Source organism: Empidonax traillii, unplaced genomic scaffold, assembly GCF_003031625.1.
Source record: "Empidonax traillii isolate 1590-97213 ecotype Southwest subspecies unplaced genomic scaffold, ASM303162v1 scaffold247:size2371522, whole genome shotgun sequence".
Taxonomy (NCBI): Eukaryota; Metazoa; Chordata; class Aves; order Passeriformes; family Tyrannidae; genus Empidonax; species Empidonax traillii.
In genome coordinates this window covers 1,238,833-1,252,678 of record NW_020955440.1, presented here as the reverse complement: position 1 = coordinate 1,252,678, position 13,846 = coordinate 1,238,833, and the positions used below count along the sequence as shown (strand labels likewise).

General features: G+C 38.9%; 1 protein-coding gene across 7 annotated transcripts in view; it reads right to left on the bottom strand.

Moving 5' to 3' along the window:
• The window catches only part of ENOX1 (ecto-NOX disulfide-thiol exchanger 1), a 361,423-nt gene that overhangs the window by 133,781 nt on the left and 213,796 nt on the right, over positions 1-13,846 (bottom strand). The gene's annotated exons all lie outside the window — the stretch shown is intronic.

Below are 13,846 nucleotides of genomic sequence, written 5' to 3'. Positions count from 1 at the left end.
AGGCAATGCTCTACATTTTTTAGTATATTGTAATTTACAAATAACCAGTATACTAGGCTAAAAGGCATTTTGTTCATATCTACAGTAGTTCTATTTAAAAGTCAATATTTATCAACTCTTAATATTTGAATTTGCAATTCCAATTCTTATTTGATCTCCACTATTCATTATACATAACATAAAATATTTTTATGGTAAAATTAGCTTTTAAATAACGTCTATAAACACCAAACAAACATTGAATGAATGTCATCTGTGGGGAATGTGACTAACATAAGGCAAGGCACCCAAGATTTATGTCCAGTTTTTAAAAACTGGATGTCTCCTGTTCAGCTCCTTAAACTTCTACTTAGCTCTTTCCACAGAGGCTATAAACTTCTGACCACAAACATCTATTTCAAGGTTAGGGCTGGCTGAATTATTCCTTGTCAATAAGTTATTTCTCCCCTTGCTCTTTGTGAATCATTTCCAAACCAATCCCAATTTACAAACATATGCTGAATAGCTCAGATGAGAGTGGTTCGCTTCTTCCCCTGACCAGCAGTGTTGTTGCCTTAATGAAAAAAGGCAGATTTAAAAGCCAACAGTGATGAAATGCCTCTTCATACCTTGCTGCATGCTAGTTGCTTGTCCCCATAATGCATCACCGTAACTAATAGGGAGGAAGAAGGTACTGCCCCCTGGTTTTGGGGGCATCTCAGGTAGGCATGGACTACTGGGATAAGAGGTAGAGAATGGGCGTTCTACTCTCTCTCTGCCACCCTCCTTCCCCCATTTTACTGCTTGTTGAAGTGTGCACCAGGTGACAAAACCAGATCTGCTTCCAAACTACAAATCTGTTGCTACAATCTCTTCTGCCCAAACCCACATTGCACTTGCACCAGCTCTCTAGAAATGCAATAAACGCTCAGACATTGGGCTAGACAAATGCACTTCTCCTACTGGGAATTAGTAGGTGACTTTTTTATGTTTGCCTTCTGATAAGTTGTCCACATATTTCAAATTTTAGTATGCATTCATGAATTAGCCACAAGTATTTGTTAAAGTCCTTGCAGAGTAACAAGAACGTAATGCCATGATTTATGAAAGAAAGCAGAATCAGTGGGTAAATTGGTAAAACTTATACTATATCATTAGATGTGCCTGATATGCCATAGAATTCTTTGCTCAAAACACACTCCTGTAGCCCATACTGGCTCTGGGAAGCTTTGCTTTTTCTCTGACCATCAAGTCTACTGTTTTATCAGCAAGATCTGGATGCAGTGCAAGCTGAAAAGTGCAAGGGGAAAACCCATAAAAGAGCACGTGAGAAGCCTAAAGTGAAACTAGTTCTATCTAACCAAGAACTGCTGCAGGCTATTTTGTCAGTGGAAGAGAGCTGAATAACAAGCATAAATGAACTTACGAACACTGAATAATTTGCAGTAAGCTGTAGGCAGAACTAATGCTTCATCCTGAAGGACACAGACTGTAGAAACTAGCTCTTTTAAAGAGAAAAATACTAATTGTGAACATCCCTTCTAGTGACAACTCAGTGGTTATTTAACACAGAGCAACATAATATGGATAAAATAATCTTACAGGCATTTCACACCTGATTTAGACTCAAATATTAGCTTTTTTAAAAAAGTTTTCAAAAAATTTGGGTAGAGAAGGTTTCATTAATGCTTAAAATTTAATCAGCTTTGGGCAAATTTCAGCTTTTTATTGTATAGCTGAGACACTGCACTATTAAAGCCTCCATGGCGCTGGAAACAAAACAAGCCAAGAAGACAAACACACTGACTATGTCATATTAAAAAGCTAAGTTCTAAGTTCAATGAGAAATACATCTACTAGCAAAGATTCTTGCTTTCTTAATAATAAATGGAATCACTGTGCCATTGGTTAAACAGGCAAGAAACCGTAAGCTTATGTAGGGATCTTATGTAACCAGAGCAGACATTAATCAACATTTTTCACTGACATTGCACCTTTAGAAAGCATTCCTGATCTACAATTCATTAATATTCCTCTGGGCATTAATGACCTGAAGATATGTGTAAAAGAAACTGTGTTTATAAACACTTGTGCACGGGAGTAGCTCTACTCCAGGGGAGTAACTTTAGAATCAAATAAAACCATAATCCTGATTTATTATTTTCACATTTAGGTGAAAATGTCTAACATGTTCTGGGCCCTGCTATTCCTTGAGGTTTGGGAGAGGCAGGGCTGTTAATATGAACTTTTTTATTTGATTAACAAAATTTTAATGCCAAACACTTTGTAAAGCGATTTCACGTTACACTTTTTTGGTGGTTTCTCTTTTTGCAGACACAATGCAAGGACCAGTCCTTGGACTGTGGATTGTGAGAGACATTGACTTCCCTCAGACAGGTTTTCAGGAAGATAAAGCACCCTGAAGTTCGTATCAATGAGCACTTCTCAGTCATAGCAGCCATAGCAGATTGTACTTAGCGTGCATATTTTATACCAGGCAATTAAATGCAGTTACCCAAATGAATACAGAAATCGGTTATATACTGTGCATCAATTATCACAGGCAATGAACGCCATGAGACAAAGAAATTACCACAACGTAAAGCTAATTCAATAACACAGCAGATTGTGAAGTTAAAATCCTACCCTTTAGATATCCATAACACCAAAGACAATGAATTACAACACTGAGTGTAGCTGATTAAATGCACCACTGTAATGAGGCTCTGTGGACTGCCCAGGTCAGTGGCAAGCCCTGGGATTCAAGGGAAGGTTCTCTGCCCAACTTGGCACCAACCTGCTGGGTAACAGTTTGGTCATTTCACCTGTCTAATTTTCATGAGCACTAAATCCTTCAAGGAAAAGACTGATGGCATCAACCTTTCGAAACCTGGACTACAAGTCCTGAAAACATTAAATTCTATTGGTGCCAGTTCTTGAGACAACACAGATGGGAAGCAGCAATGTGGCATCTTGTGAACTGTTACATCTAGGCAAATTTTCCAGTTCTTAAAAGAATGGCAATTTCAAAGTATTTGTTACTGCTCAGTGTGATTCATAGGACAGTGGTCATTACGTTGATCACACTCCACCTGCTCTGCCAAAGTACGGGTAATTTATTAGGCTATCTCCAGCTGTCTTCTAAAATACAGCAAGCATTTTGTACTGGTTCTTCCCAATATTTTTGTTTGTCCAGCTGAATACAAGACTCCCAACAAAGAAGGGAGAAAGAGAAGGAAAAGCTAGACAAGCACATACTGTAAGTCACTATCCAAATCTTTCTGAACATCTTACGATGAAGAAGAAAAATGGGAGTATCAACAAAGAAGGTGATACTTTTGTGCCATAACAATCCTACGTGGGGCACATGAAAAAAAGAGCATATTCAATGTGATTCTGAAGGTGGCTTTAAATAATAACATTGCATATGCAGTGTTACAAGAGGAGGCACTGCCTCATGTTTTTGCATGGCTAGTGGTATGTTAACACCTAGAAAACCTCACCTAAATTCTGAAATTCAAAAGGAATTGAAGAAATACACACATTTCTTGCAACAATTTGCAAAAGGATGTTTACTAACACAATTAAAAAAATACATGAGGTACTAGATCATTTTTGAAAAAAAAAGGTCTTATTTTCTGGGATGGGGTCCTAACTTAGGCATCTACTGCTTCACCTCCTTGCAACTTTACTGGAGAGTCCTGTTGCTTTCCAGCATATCCGGAGTCATTCTGTTTACCTGCATTTGTCTGTCGAGTCTCTCTCTTATAGGAGGTCTTTGAAAGCAAAGATTGATGCTGCAGGAACTGGCACTTTCCTTAAGAAAACAGCTTCATTAGGCACAATCTAGTGACAATAAGCTCCCTTAGAGTCTAAAGGGGAGCTCCAGTTATGTGTTCACTCGCATTATCTTTCTGTTTTTTTCTCTTATGAATGATTTATAACACCTTTGTTCATTCTATATTATGCCACTAAAAAACTACAGTCATCTTATAAACTCATAAAATATGTGCTGCTGCATTAACAGCTTCCACTTTTCACTATATACACTGAAAACGTAGGTTTTTGCATAGTTGCAAAGGATCCTTTCCACCAATTTTCACTAAAAAAAATTAATGAGTACATCATGGACATACTGATAGGACTAAGAGTACTTAGAGAAAAATCACAGTATGTTTAATATTCAACAAAGCCAATTTGTACAAAACATATTTTCTGGAAGGACTGCTCATTTGAGATGCTGAGTTACTTCAATCCTCTGCCCCAGTGCTTCCTGAAGATAACACACTGCACACGCAAAGGCCAGACTTCTCTTGGAAAGCAGAACACTGAAAGACTTCAACAGACAAAGAAAAATAAAACAAAGGTCACCAAGATAAACAGGTGTTGTCTTGCGATGCTCCTTGAAAGGTCACTCGGTAATATTTCATGGTAAATCCTAAACTTCACTGGCATCTCAAAGCAAAGTCTTAACAGGTTACAAATGCACTTTTTCTTTTGTGTGTATTTTAGCAGCTGCGGTCGGAATATGCTGATGTCTATAAATAAAAGCATCTGGAAGCACATTAAGTAAAGCATTATAGAAGTCCAGCTTACTTACTGAAAAAGCATATGCAGTTCCAAAATCATCTGGAACAGACAAAAAAAAAAAAAAAAGAAAAAAAAAAAGCCATGTTGCTGGCTAGCAATGCAGCGCAGTTTTGATAAAAAGAGGTCTGATTATTCCCTGAACACAAAACACTGTTGTGAATTGATGATTGCATCTCCATTTTTTACCCTGCCAAGATGGCTTGCATTGTGACTCACTTGCTTCCCATTTAAAAGAGCAGTGACATAGTGACTAAATTAGGACAATCCTTTCTTTAAATGTCTGCATTTAAATTTAATTTATATTTAACAACAACAACAAAATTATTCTGAAATCTTTTAATTACTTATAGCGGTATTTTCATAAAAAGTCTTGTATCACATTATTTTCTACTAAAGGCCACTGACCACTTTAGAAACGTGACATCCCACACCACTGTATTTCAGTCCAAAGAGGAAGCACCTGAAGCAGCTTTTCAGCAAACACACTTCAGCAGTTTTACTGAAAGGCTGAATACTGAAATGAGAGGTGCTGGAATGGCTCCTTGATGGCATAAAGTACCTGGGCCAGTCAATAGATATTGGCTATACATGCTATTTCTTATCTTTCTGGGCTTGAGAGAATATCTATATAAATACACCACACTTATCAAATACCTTCACTGACTCTACCGTACAATGTCCTTGCTTCGCGTTTACCAGACCTACATCAAGCTGCTAAAATACAAAGGGTTGTTTGTTTGGGTTTTTAAACAAAAACAAAGGGGGGAAAAAATAAATAAAAACCAAAGCAAGCTGGGACATATTTCCAGAAAGAGCATGTTAGCTTCTTGGCTAGCCTAAAGTGAAATCACTCCCATGTCACCTCCTGAAAAAAATGAACGGCTTGACAGGTAAGCCCTCTCTGTGGCAGAGCCCCAGTGACAGTACCATACAGACCATCAGAGGCAGGGTGCCTCATTAATGAATTTCCAAATGAACACAGACTGCTGTCTACTAATCCCAGAAGACCAGGATACAGCTGAGTTTCACATGGTGACATTATGTATGGAAAGACTATTTTAAGTAACTTTTTAGAAGTTTCTAAAATGCATGCATTATCATTTTTCTTCTCCTTCAAAGTCTGTATAATTGAACTCCTGGAGTTAAGGCAGACTGTCTTTTCAGGCAGAGATTCATGAGGAAGAAAACTCAAACCTGTCAATCAAACTGTTTTCATATTTTTAAAACACACTTTTATCACTGGGTCAAATTGTGGCAAGAGGTGATATCTAAGTGTCCTTGGTTAAGTGCCTGGGTGACCTGCAGAACAAGTTTTTGCAGAATACTGAAGCAATCTAAAGTCATACTGATCAAAATTTTATGCAATACCATCAAGTATTCTTTCAGTGACAGCTGTTAAGTGAAACTCTGGAAAAGAGGTTTAGGCTTGGTTTGTTTGTTTTAATTCAAGGTTTCTGACGCTAAATTTTCCTTAAGAGAAAATTCACTGTCTCTTCTATCCATATACATCTGTCCTCACTCTGAAAGCTGCCACCCCTTTCAGCACATCACACTCAGGGGATATTCTCCAGTTACAAGTTCTAAATTGCTAGTGTGCTCCCTGGGCTGATTTATCTTGCAATTCTTCTATTCCTCTCAGTTTACCTCCTGTTCTCCGTTTACCTCATAATGCCCTTTTTTGTATTTCTTTGTATTATTTTGTTTCCATCCACTGACTCCAACCACCTCCTTACAATGGAGGCCAATTTCTTGCCTTAATCTTCTGCTCTGGGCCATTCTCTCATCCAAGTATCCCTTCACATTATTATTTGTTACACTGTACTGTTTTATTAGGAAAGGGAGGGATTCACCTCACCTTACTTCTGGCAATGCAGACATCTGTGCTTGAGCTTTCCTGCTGCCACTGTTGCCAATGGGGAGAACCAGATGCTTCTGCCAGCCTGTTTCAGACACCTACCTTGCTAAGCAGTGAAGTACACCTTGGAGGTGCACATCTCACTCCTCTGACTAGAAGTCTACACTGCAGTTCTGCATATGAACATCTGTTTTGTCAGACACCCACGGGATGAGGTGAGCTGCACTGAGCAAACTGTGCCTTGGGAGCTCAACCGTCGCTCTGCTACCTGCATGCCATATGAATCCCAGCAAGACACTCAGTCCTGAGGGACTTGGCTCTTTTGCCTGATAACTCTGGCACAGTGAACTGCAGGAGAACAGAAAGCATGACTCAATTTGCAATAACTCATAAGAATGTCCCAAATATTGATACATATAGATATTTAGAGAGAGAGAGAGATGGTTTGCTTTCTGATTTTATTTTCTGTCCATCCCCAGTATATGCCAACATACGAGTATTAGTGTTTGACAATGGGAGCTGCATTTTCTGCAACTGTAACGCTCTACATCTGCCTTTTCTCTGGAGAGAGAATACATCCTGGACCTTTTCCTCCTACTTTCAAACGAATTCCATCTCCTCTACCCCATTTCTTTACTAGACACTTAACTTCCTGGCTTCTTGCAACTCCCATTTTAAAGATTAGTGAAAATCTGATTGGCTACCACAGTCTTTTGTTTCTGCCCATCACCCTTGCCATATGTAATCACATTCAAGTTGAGCACAACACCTTCAGGCAAAGCCCCATCAGCACATAGAATCACTAAATCACAGAATATGCCGAGTTGGAAGGGACCCACAAGGATTATCAAGTCCAACTCCTAGCCCTGCACAGGACCGAGTATCATCCAAACACTTCTTGAATTCTGTCAGGCTTGGTGCTGTGACCGCTTCCCTGGGGAGCCTGTTCTAGTGCCCAACCACCCTCTGCATGAAGAACCTTTTTCTAATATCCAGCCTAATGCTCCTCTGACACAACTTCAGGCCATTCCCTCAGGTCCTGTCACTGGTCACCACAAAGAAGAGATCACTGCCTCCTCCTCTTCCCCTCCCCGGGTCTTTGTGCTCCCTCATACTCATTAGATTTCAACAGAAGCTGAATTAAGTTGCTAAGCAGAGCCAGGAATTTTTCTGTTTTCTGAACAGCTGTTTATGGGATCACTGGCAAATTACATAAATTAGGATTATCACATACTCTGCGGTCACTGAGGGAGAAGCAATCCCACAGTTAACATAAGGTCAGATCAGGAGAATAGCAGCTACTGTGCATCAGCTATGATCAGGCAACAAAAATTATTTCAATGCTTCTCCCTTGTAACTAGCTGTCAGGGGGTCAGGATAGAGGAGGCTTGAGTTGCAGATCATGGTGAATATAATGATGCTAAAAACCCTCTCTGACTCCAGTTGGTCCAGCTGAACCTTTAGCCAGACAACAATCCTTCTACTCCCCTTTCCCTGAAACAACTCCTTTTATGTGTATTTCTTCAATTTCAGTTATAATTTCTCAGGGCAGGAAATCATGTGGATTTCCCCCCAGGCAGGGCTAAAACCTACTAGAAACCCATCATTCCTTGTGCTGTAATTGGACCGATACCGGCTTTAGCCAGGAGCCCCCCAGGCAGGGATGTCAGCAAGCCAGCAATGCTCTGAGACCCAGAGGCAAGGCCACCCCCTTGCCAGGCTTCTGCATAGCATCTTGTGTAACAAGGTTTTCAGTTCTCTTAAGGCTTTTAAAATACTACTGTGTTATAAAACTATGAATACTGATGATCATAGCATCCCCCTCTCTCCTCATGCAGACCTTCCACTCCTTTCATGGAGCTAAGAATCCTCTCACTAACCATTTTCCGAAGTCATTTACATTTGTGGTTTTTTTCTTACTTGATTTATAAGCTCTTCAGTTCAGGCAATTTGCCTTTATCTATGTTGGTAAAGTACAACGTCAATTTACCGCACTATATAAATATTTTCTAATAACAAGGGCAATACCAAGAATAACGTATTTACTGTAAAACAGTATTTCTAGCCTTCAAGATACAATAAGAAACATCCCAAAGTCAACAACAAGACCTAAAGATTTAACTGCAAAGCGGAAGTCACGAAGTCACTCTGTGAAACTTTGGTAAATTAGTTACTTATATTCATAAATAGCAGTAAAAATCCTTGCAAATTGACCCTCTGGAAAATATAAAGCAGAACACAACCAGTGTAAACCAGCAGAGCACTGCTTCACATGTGTATTATAAGGGTCACAAATGGCTTTCTAGTTACTTTTTAAACAAATGCAATGTTAATACTTTCACTGCAACATTATGAATAAAGCATTTGGCCTGTAGCTATGAATATATGGTATCTGATGGCTTTTGACTTGTTTGTTTATATTGTCATCCAGAAAATTTATGTACCATGCTCTCTTAGACTCAATCTTGACTTCACCTCTTGAACGTGCAGAGGACACAGCCCATGTAGAGGGCTCTGGGGTGCAGCAGTTTGCCTCAGCTTCCCCAGTGTAGCTTGATGGCCACCTTCAATGCCCTCCCTACAGCAGCACCGAGCTCTTCTGCCACACGGGAGAGAGAACAGGGTGCCAAGGGCAGTGTCCATACCTATCTGGCACCATCTTTGCTCATGTTGCTAATGGTTTCTTTGCTCTTTAAAGCTCTGAGGTATCAAATTAATCAAAATTATGGTGATGATGCAAGAGATTAAACTGACAGGAGTATGAACTGCCCTTGTTTATCCAGGTGATACTACAGGAAGTGCAAGGCAGATACATGTAGAGGACAAAGCCCTATCCTTTGAATTTACAGCCTGAATAGAAAATGCTTTGTGAGACCACTATATTTCTGCCTAAAATACATGGTTTAATTTAGGAGTGCCCAAGTGACACTAGTGGCCTCTGATATATAAGTGGTCAGGGAAAATGACCTCTATGTACCTTCTTGCCTGAAGCTCAGAGCAACAGCAAGTGGATCACTTTGAATGGGCCCCATTTATTATTCTTTTAATTGCCTACTAATATTTCTTTCAGTAGGAAAGACTAATAGAACCCTTCTGGCTCGAAATGTCTCCCAAACTATCCAAAACTGCAATTCAGACAAAATAAATAAGTGGTCTTCTGTTCTGTATAAATGAAACAGGAACTGGACAGGGATCTAGGAGATTCCTGTTCCTCATATAGCTCTGCAACACACCTTTGGCAAGTAATTTAAACTGTCTATGCCTTTATCCCACCTCCCACATGAAATGGTGTGATTACACTTTCTATATCCCAGACTTTATTAATTCTTCCTATTCGGGCTGTTCTCTGCTTATGGGGTATGTCCAGCATCACAGGACCATGACCTGGGCCTGCAGATAACACAGGATTGCATTAGGTTAAAGAATATTTTTTTCCCAGTAAAAATCAAAATCAAAGCAGAGTAGAATAAAAAAAAATCACTTATCATAATTTCCTTCGGAATTACTGTCTATCTGAATGTGGAGAAAATAGCAAGTTTCCTTTAAAAGTACTTGCAATGAAATTCACATTCTGTCAGGTGTAAATTACAGCCTTGTATCTCATCTTGTTCTATCTACAGCTCCTTTCTTAGTCATGCATAGCTGCAGTGTACAAAAATATTTCCTGCATGTGATCAAGTGAGTATGGGCACATAAGATGCAAACAAAATATGAGACTTAAAAAAAAAAAAATGTTTACTGGCATCTTAAAAGAAAACTAAAAGTTTGTAATCGTGCCATTTCTCACTGATTTACAACTGTGCTTGGGAACACAATTCAAATAAATCTATGAAATATTTTCTTAAAGAAGTTATAGAGAACTGAGATAGCTAAAAATAAATGACAGAAAAAATAATAAACTCAGGAACATGATTATATTGTGCAATCACAGATACAGTAGATCACTTAAATTAAGTCCTGATCATAATAGAACAGCTCAGTGGAATAGCATGGGAAAGAGACTTATCATCTTTTTTTTCCCCAGTATTTATACAAGACCTTCTGATTGCATATGCTTTACAACATCTAATAGATTACTTCAGGCAAATATCTATACACCATACTAAACACTGCAGCAACTCAGTTTCATCTATGCTCATCTTTGAAATGGTGAACTCCTCCCCAGGTCCCCCAGGTTGGTGACACTGGGAAGTGCATCACTGGCACACAGTGAAGCATCACGAAGTTTGGGAGGAGTCACCAGATGGAGCAGTGAACACTGTTGTGCTAGTCCATATTTCAAGGTACAAACAAGATTTTAGCCTGGGTAGAAATCTAATGTTCTTAATCTTCTTTAGGACAACTGTGGCTACAGGCAAGGAAGCAGCATATTTAGTTTAATTACACGTCCAGAAATGCCTGAGCTAGGAAATTCTCTCTTTAAAGTCAGCAATTTAGTTTCATTCAGAAATAGTTAAAAACTCTTAATTGTTAAGCTATCTATACAAAGGCTATACCTAAGGTTTACTACTGATTAACTCCCCAAATGCTTATCAGTTGGCGAAGACTTGATGTCTGCCACAGCTCAGAGAGAGAAGCAATAATTTTCTAGACAACAACCAAACACCTTTGTGGGGCACTAAAGTTAAAAATTTGCTTGTTCAAATAATGCATGAACAAAACAACTTTGTATGATTTATCAGTGAATGGAAAGAGATGCCATACCTGCTATGAATGGCTACAGAAGTTCTGAAAAATCTGCAGACAAGATACCAGACCTTCCCATCATGTCTGGCACAGTTTTTTGCACTTTCCAGGGTAAGGCAATAACGCTTTGATCCCTAGCTTCCTACTAATCAACACTTGGACCAGTAAATGCAGTTTAATTGAAGTTCATTCATGTTTCTAAGGGAAGTTTAACGATGGAAAGGTTCATGCTCCATCTCATCTCAGTCGTAGCAAGATTCACATATGTGGATCCATCACTGAGAGTGGCCTGGCCTCTGTTATCATTAATTGAGGCATATTAAGAGACTCAGTGGAAAAAAAATACCCAAATTTGAAATGCCAAGAGACAGATCCATCTAGTTTCATATCCTGTAGTTATATTACACCTTAATTACAGTTAATTAGGAGATATTGTTCCTGGTAGAAGAGCATCTGACATAGTTTTTGTGGATGATTAAACATAGAACAGAATTTGATGCATTTGTTGAATGTGAGATCTGTTTATTGTGACTATACAACTCTGTCTAGAGTATCATTCCTACTACATAGCAAAACAAAGGAAGTCACAGGTCAAAAATATTTCTCTCACCCTGAGTGCAGAATCAATGAGGGCTTCAATACCATTTGTGAAAGAGTAATCTTTGACTGAGTGGTATTAGCTGGACTCCTTTCCCCATACAGTATGAAATACAAAAAGCAGAAACCCAGGCTGAAATCATGAGCTCAGCTTCTGCTGGTGTTGATATGGTTTGCTCACACTTATTGATCTATGGCCGTACATGATGCTGAAATATGTTTTACTGGGTTGTCTGAGACCATTGCTTATGCTTAAAACAGAAATGGCAGGATTGGTTTTATCACAGTAAGCAGTGCATGTCTTCTGCCTGAAAAGTAACCAAACTAACATTTGTGAAGTAATCTTTCTTCTCAGTTACCAAAAAAAAAAAAAAAAAAAAAGTAGCATAATTAGCTAGGTTACTGGTACTAGAAAAATCTTAATTTTCACAAACTCTATGCACACTGGTGTCCTAAATGCTTGATTACTCTGAACTGCAACAATTGTGATAAATCATTTGCTATTTACTCATAAGTGCAACTACATGCTTTGGGCAAAGATTTTTGTTGTTGTTGTTCATTATTTATTTAGTTTTAAAAGCAAAACCACTCTTTTAACACTTTTTTCCATTCCAAGTGATGGACTTTATCTTTGATATGTGATCCAGTTATTTAACTACCCCTCACTACTTCTCCCATGAATTGTTTATAGAGCAACTTGGCAGCATAATTTGCATATCACAGGAAAGATCCCATTACATGTTCCCAGAGGTGCAGTTGCACTAGCTTTATCACTTTCTGCCACCTATGCATATCCCAGAAGCAGAGTGTCTGGTTAATGCAGAAAGGCGCTTCTTGGCTACCAATAGTAATTAAACATTAACGGTACAGTTACAATATTTTCAGCCACTCAAAACTTATTTATCCATAGTCTTTGATAAATATAATATCTAAAAAGATAGTTATCTTTTCATAAAAATTTTCCTGCCATAGGAAAATCACAGAGCTTTACCTTTATTGTATTCTGTTCAGCTGTTGCAGCCTTGACCTAAAAGAATTAGACAAGGAACAAATGCACAAAGAAAAAAAAGTTGGAAAGCAGGGAAACATGCTTAGAAGCAGAGTATCTCAATATACCACAGAAGAGCTAGAGAAGACTAGGGGCTGGACATTGCATTTGCTCTCCAGACTCTTACTTGATGACCAAATGGGACAACGGCTCAAACTGCAGTTTTCATGGTGATATAAAACCCATGTTTGGGTGTATTCCAGATTATTTTTCACACATTGTATGAAACATTAAAAAAATGACAGCAACATAACTTTCACTGAGAGGAGCACTTACTCCAAGAGCACTCTGGCAACGTCAAAGAATACAGCCACTAGGGATTAGGGCACAGGAATTGAAGGGAAACCAGAACCACACCACAAACACCAATTAATTTCCTTGCACAAAGCACTGCTGCCTCCAGATGTTTTCCCAGTAAGCAGACAAACAATCCCATGCCTTCAAACAGAGCTGTCCAACATACATTGCAGGTCCCAAAACTTGTTACCTTTGACTGTCCCTTTACAACTTCACCTTACAGTGAAAGACTAAGCACATGAAATTTCAGAAACACAAACTCTGTTTGGGTGAAATTTGGAGTTGAGGTCTATCAGAATTATTGACAAAAAGAGCCTTCTTAGAAAGTGCCTCATGCAAACACAGTAACATCCCCCAGGTGCATTCAGTGCAATAGCCAACCCAGCACCTTTCCCTCTAGCAATATGACAAATCCCCAAAATCCCTAACACCATAGAAGGCTTGAAGAGAGAGAAGGGGTTGATTCACTAACAAAACTAATGGGCTACTGAGTCAGTAGCCTTTGAGTCACAGGATCAACCTTAGTAAAGAGTGATTGAAACTGGTCATATCCCACAGCCCAAGATTGCATTATGTAGTGCAATAGCCAGCAGTCACAGTGACAGAGCAAAAGGCAGATTAAGTGTAAGCATAGCCTGGTGGGCAGGCAGGAAAATCAGAGCTGTTCCTGCCTGTTTAAAAGTGAGCATTTAGATTTTAAGCCTGTCAGCATGATCCTTTTTGAACGCATTATGTCTACTGACATGCTACCCTGACATTTTGGGTTAGCAAAACAAAACAAAACAAAACAAACA